This window comes from Elephas maximus, chromosome 3, assembly GCF_024166365.1.
Source record: "Elephas maximus indicus isolate mEleMax1 chromosome 3, mEleMax1 primary haplotype, whole genome shotgun sequence".
NCBI lineage: Eukaryota > Metazoa > Chordata > Mammalia > Proboscidea > Elephantidae > Elephas > Elephas maximus.
Window position 1 is genome coordinate 1,697,596 of NC_064821.1, and position 6,180 is coordinate 1,703,775.

Sequence of the window (6,180 nt, forward strand, 5' to 3'; positions counted from 1 at the left end):
TGGGACAGTTCTACTCTGTCCTATAGGGTACTATGAATCAGAATCAACTTGACGGCAATGAGTTTTTTTTAATCTTTAGGGAAGCAGACTGCCGTGTCTTTCTCCCGAGAAGCGACTAGTGGGTTTGAACCACTGACCTTTCAGTTAGCAGCCCAGTGCTTTAACCACTGTGCCACCAGAGCTCCTCACTCCAGTATGACCTCATGTTTACTGATACCATCGTCAAAGACCCTATTCCGAACAAGGTCACGTTCCCAGGCACAGGGGTTAAAACGGTAGCATATCTTTTGGAGGGACACATTTCAATTCATAACCCTTGATGAGAGTCCCAACATGAGAAGCCAAGAGTGTGGGAGGCCAAGACCTCACCCAGCTCTGTAGCCCACTGTGGGCTGTTCTTACCCCTGTGCCACAGATGAGCAAACTGAGTGAACTGGAAACCGGGATCAAGACCCTGGTCGTCTGAGTGCCCCCTCCCTGCTCTCCCATTTCGCGACTATGGAAATCACTGAGAAGAGTCTGTGGGCCACCTTCCAGGAAAGATGTGAAACTTATTCATTGGCCCAAATCCACGTGTCTACTGGACCAAGAAGGTCACGGTGCACACAGTGTTCTAAGCAGCTCTTTCCCCTTAATGAGTATCTCAGGGGCTGTCCCTACCAGATGGACATCGATCCTGCCGCCTCATGACCACAGGCTTCCCCCATTCCCAGGCTGCCACGTCTCTTTGGAAGGTTACCTGTGACTTGAGCCAGCACCTGCCCCTGGCTATCTCCTGGTTTCCGGCCATTTTGCCAGCATCAATAGGGCTGCAATGACCATTCTTGGCAAATGGCTGGACAAAGCTCCACAAGTGTGTCCACAGGCAAATTTCTAGTGGTGGAATTATGCTGCTGTCATTGTGTGACCCCGTGTGACAGTGTAGAACTACCCATAGGGTTTCCGAGGATGAAATCTTCACGGGAGCAGACGTGGGGCAGCCGGCGGATTTGAACTACCCACCTTTCTGTTCGCAGCTGAGCACTTTAACCACTGTGCCACCAGGGAATCAACTCAATGGCAATGGGTTTATTCTTTACCGAAGTAGATCATCAGGTCTTTATCGCAGAGGCGCCGGTGGGTTCAAACCTCTTGCCTTTCAGTTAGCAGCTAAGCTCTTCTCATTGTTCCACCCTAACCTGTTGGGATTATAGGGCCGTGGATATGGATAGCTGCGGCACAGAGACCCTCGTTCGATCTGCAACGACGCCTGTTTCCTGGTACTTACGCCTTCCTGAGGAGCCCTGGTGGTGCAGTGGTTAAGTGCTCAGCTGCTAACCAAAAGGTCAATGGTGTGACCCACCAGTTGCTCTGCAGGAGAGAGGTGTGGCAGTCTGCTTCCATAAAGATTACAGCCTTGGAAACCCTATGGGGTAGTTCTGCTCTGTCCTACAGGGTCGCTATAAGTTGGAATCAACTTGACAGCAGTGGGTTTTATGCCTTCCTGTAATCCCCTCCCTTTGAGTTGGGGCAGAACCTGTTACTTGCTTCTAGCCAATAGAATATAGCAAAGGTAATGAGATGTCCCCCCATCCCAACCTCCTCAGCCCTGTCTGTCCCTTTGTCATACTGTGGGGGCTTGCATGTTGCTGTGATGCTCGACGCTATGCCACTGCTATTTCAAACACCAGCAGGGTCACCCACGGTGGAAAGGTTTCAGCAGAGCTTCCAGACTAAGATAGACTAGGAAGAAAGCCCTGGCAATCTATGTCCAAAAACCAGCCAATGAAAATCCTATGAAGCACAGAATATCGTAATATTCGACTCCGTCACTTTCCTCTTGTCCTTAAAGCAGACATCGCCAGTCAAATCCAGAGGCGCTGGGAGGAAGTCCATCTGGCAGCTCAGACCACATCCGATCCCATCCTTAGATGGACAAGGAGGCTGAGACCCAGTGACCCGCCAACGGGTAACTCCGGGGCACAGCCCCTACCCTCACCCACCACTCCTGGGAATTTCGTTTCCTGGGAGTTAGCTTCACACCACTTGTTCCTGGAGCGGATTCAGGGTCACATGCATCTTCAGCCCTGGATGTGAGTCACTTGACCCCTGCACTTGACCATGACCGTGAGATGATGACTGATGCCCCCTTGGAGGCCCGAAGTTGGGCGCAGAGCCCCAGCAGGCGGGAAAGCCCTTTGTAATTGGAGTCGTCCTGCGTGCCGTGGCCTCTTGGGCCTGAGGATTTGGCCCAGCTCGTGGACAGCTGTCACCCAGCCTCAGCGTCTCCTCCACAGCTCCCGGCTCTCCGAGAGTGACAACTGATGTGACAGACTTAGTCACAGGCCCTGTGCTGGACCCTGTCCCAGGGCAGAGGGACCTCGGCCTGTGTAGCCACTGGGACTGGGCTGGAGGTGCTGGCCCCCCGCCCCCGAAAGAACACCTGGAGGCAGCACTGCCCGCCAGTTCAGGGTGGCTGTGTTGAAGGTTTGAATCCAGGTGACAGTGGTAGGCAAGTCACTTCACTTCTCCAAACCTCTGCAAAATGGGAAATACACAGGTCAGAGCCCCTTCCTGTGGGGGGAGAGGCCTGGCTCGAGGGAGCACTAAGTCAATTCAATTCAACTCCATTCAACACATGTCAGCTGAGCAGTTCAGGTTTGTGCCTGGATCGGCACTGGACTGTCCTCAGGGTCCCTCCAAAACCAAACCCAAACCCACTGCCTGTCGGTCGTTTGCCGACTTTTTGCTTAGCAGCCGAGCTCAGGGTCCCTCCACGGAAGTTAAACCACTTGCCGTTGGTCAGCCTTGACTCGTGGGTGGCCCGGTGTGTGTCAGAGTAGAACTACCCTCCACAGGGTTTTCAATGGGTTATTGTTTGGAAGTAGAGTGCCAGGCCTTTCTTCTGAGGCACCTGGGTGGATTTGAATCACCGACCTTTTGTTTAGTAGCCCAACACTTACCTATTTGTGCCACCCAGTGTGTCCCCCGTGCAGGTGGAGACAGATGGAAATGTCTCCTTGAAGAATTTGGGAACAGAACAGAAGGGAGTGCTTCCTGTCTGTCTCCTTCCCTGCCTCACAGCTGTTTGGGATTTTTTGGGGGCACCCTGGTGCACAGTGTTTAAGCACTCAGCTGCTAACAGAAAGGTGCGTGGTTCGAATCCACCATCCACTCCGTGGGAGAAAGATGTGGCAGTCTGTCTTCCGTAAAAATTAGAGCCCTGGAAACCCCATGAGGCCGTTCTCCTCTATCCTGTAGGGTTGCTGTGAGTTGGAATCAACTCCACAATAGTAGGTTTGGTTTTTCGTTTGGGATATCGCTTTACTTTCTTGGGGCGAAGCAGCAATGGGGAGACCAGCTCATCGTTTTTTCAACGCTCGTATTATTTTACTGAAAGTTTTGAAGGGGCAGTTTCTCACGCTCACCCTTCTCAAACAGCGTCTCCACAAAGCCAAAAGGAGTGAGGACAAGTGGCCCATGTTTGAAGTGGCGTATAAATGAGGAAGCACCGAAGCCATTTCAATTTTTAGAGAACTCAAGTGATTAGAGGGAAATATGGTCATCTGAGGCAGAAGTTTCCATGCTGGTAATTTTTCATTCAGTAATTCACGGATTCCTACAATATACCCATGGGGGTCTTGTTTGCCCCAATTTACAGACGAAGAGAAGAGAACCAGAGAGGGTAAGTGGCCCTCCCCATGGTCACACAGCATCTGGCTGGCATAACCGCAGGGTTGGCCTCACTTTACCTGTTCTTTCAGCTGCAGGAGCTGCCCCACCTTTTACAATGCAAAATGCACTGGAGGAGATGCCTGCTGTACTCCCGGGGGCTTGAGTGCCTGAAAGCTGACTTCCCTCAACGCCAAGAATGGAAAAGACTAAGAGAGAGGAGAAAAGGAAGTCCGAGCGGACACAACCCTGAGTTCCCAGCACCTGTGAGGTCCGTGGCATTTACTCATTCACTGCCGTCAGGGAAGGGAAGAGGGTACAGTGCCGAAGACCAACATGGCTCAGGCTTCCTCTGCCACATTGCTGCTGAACAAGACCTAGAACCTGCCTCTCCAAGGGCTTGCTGTTGTTGGGTGCCACTGAGTCAATTCTGACTCATAACGACCCCACATTACAAATTAGAGCTTCCCCATAGGGCTTTCTGGACAGTAATCATTATGGGAACAGATCCCCAGGTCTTTCTCCCTTGGAGCTGCTGGGTCGGTTCAAACCACTGACATTTCTATTTGCAGCTGAGGGCTGAACTGTTGTGTGACCAGGGTTCCTTTGCACGGGCTTAGTTTGTCCCTAAAATGTGTCAGCCTTCACATTCCAGTTTAATTCTACCCCCCCGAGCCCCGCCTTTTTTTGGCAGCCCTATCCAGCTACAGTACGGCAGCACTATAAGGAAAGTCCGAGATACTTTCCTATCTTCTCCCATCCAGCTTTCAGCTCTTAGGGGTCACCCTGCCCAACCATCCAGCCCAAGGAGTGACCTACCCTCAGCCACCCTGTCATGCTCCACCCCATAACACTGTCTGAAATCATTTTGTCCATTGTCCTGTTCCCCCAGCCCCCCAGGACTGAGAACTCTCTGGGAGATGGTGCCAAGAGACTAGCTTACTGTTCTATTCTTAAAGACATTGGCAGGCACTTAATAAATATTTGAATTGCTATGATTCCTCCAGCTTTAAAGACCGGGAGGCCATGAGCGTTTCTGCCCTTCCGCTCCCAGGCCCTGTCCTGGTAGAGCAGAGCCTCATGTGTGGGGCCTTGGCCAGTCACCCCCTCCCCAGGGTCCCTCCTCAGTCACGGAGCGAGTCTAACGATGTATGAGCAAGTACTTTGAGAAGCACAGTTATGGAGCGTCCATTGTGGGCCAGGTCCTGTACTTGGCACCAGAGACCCAGCAGACCACTGACCGGGTGCCTCGGGTGCTGCATCTCGAACATGGCACCCTGCAGGGGCCGATGTCGCTCCCTGTGCCAGGACCCTCTCCTTGGTCTTGCGTATGTCACGATCCTGACAAGCCCACCAGCACCGTATTTTAGAATCATCTCCCCCTCCTGGGTCATGAAACCCAAAAACCAGCGGCCGTGGAGTGGACCTCAACTCGTGGTGACCCTATGTGTGCAGACTACGACTGTGTTCCACAGGGTTTTCAGTGGCTGATTTTTTTCAGAAGATCACCAGAAGATTCTTGTGAGGCACCTCTGGGTGGACTTGAACCTCCATCCTTCCAGTTAGCGTTCACTGTTTGCACCACCCGAAATAAAAAAAACCAGTTACCCTTGGGTCAGCCCCGACTCACGGGATCCCATGTGTGCAGAACTGTGCTCCCTGAGGTTTTCAATAAAGGCGCCCCGGTTACCCAATGGTTAAACACTCGGCTGCCGACGGAAACCTTGGCTTTGAACCCACCCAACAGCTCCCATAGACTACAGCCTAGAAAACCCCACGGGGCACTTCTACTCTGTCACATGGGGTCGCTATGAGTTGGCATCGACGTGATGGCCCCCAACGGCACTCAACACCAGGGTTGTCCAGGGCTGATTTTCAGGCGTAGATCGTCAGGTCTTCATTCCGAGGCGCCTCCGGGTAGACTCGAACCCCCAACCTTTTGGTCGGCAGCCTGGCCATGATACTCAGGTGAAAAATTTCTCTTGGCCGTAAGCCACGGCACTGCATTGGACCACGGCGTTCCGCAGCCTGTCGTTGCAACGTTGATGGAGGCCCCACTGCTTCCCACTCGGGGTCCCCAGCCTCCCTCGGGCGCCCACGGAGCCGCGCCACGCACAATCCCGCCCCGTGGTGACGTCAGGTGGCGAGACCATGACGCCACACATGCGGCGGCTGGGCGGTGGCGCAAGGGCGACCGGCCACGCGTCGCCATAGCAACGGCGGGGCGGGGCCAGGCGGGCACCGGAAGCCCCGCCCCTCGAGCGTAAGAGCCGTTTGGCTCCTTCCGCGATCGCGCGCCTCCTGGGGCCCCGCGGGCAGGGGCTCTGCGGCCCCGGAGCGGCCATAAAGCGCGGCAGCTGTCGCGCGGAGCCGCCCGATGCCGCAAAGCGGGCGGCGGGCCGACGCGCTGCACCGCCGCCTGGCGCGGCCCCACCCCGCGCTGTGACGTTACGGCCCCGCGCGCGCCCAGCCCGGCGCACGGCGGCTGCGCTGTGCGCGCGTCGCGGCCGCCGCCCCCAGGCCGACGCT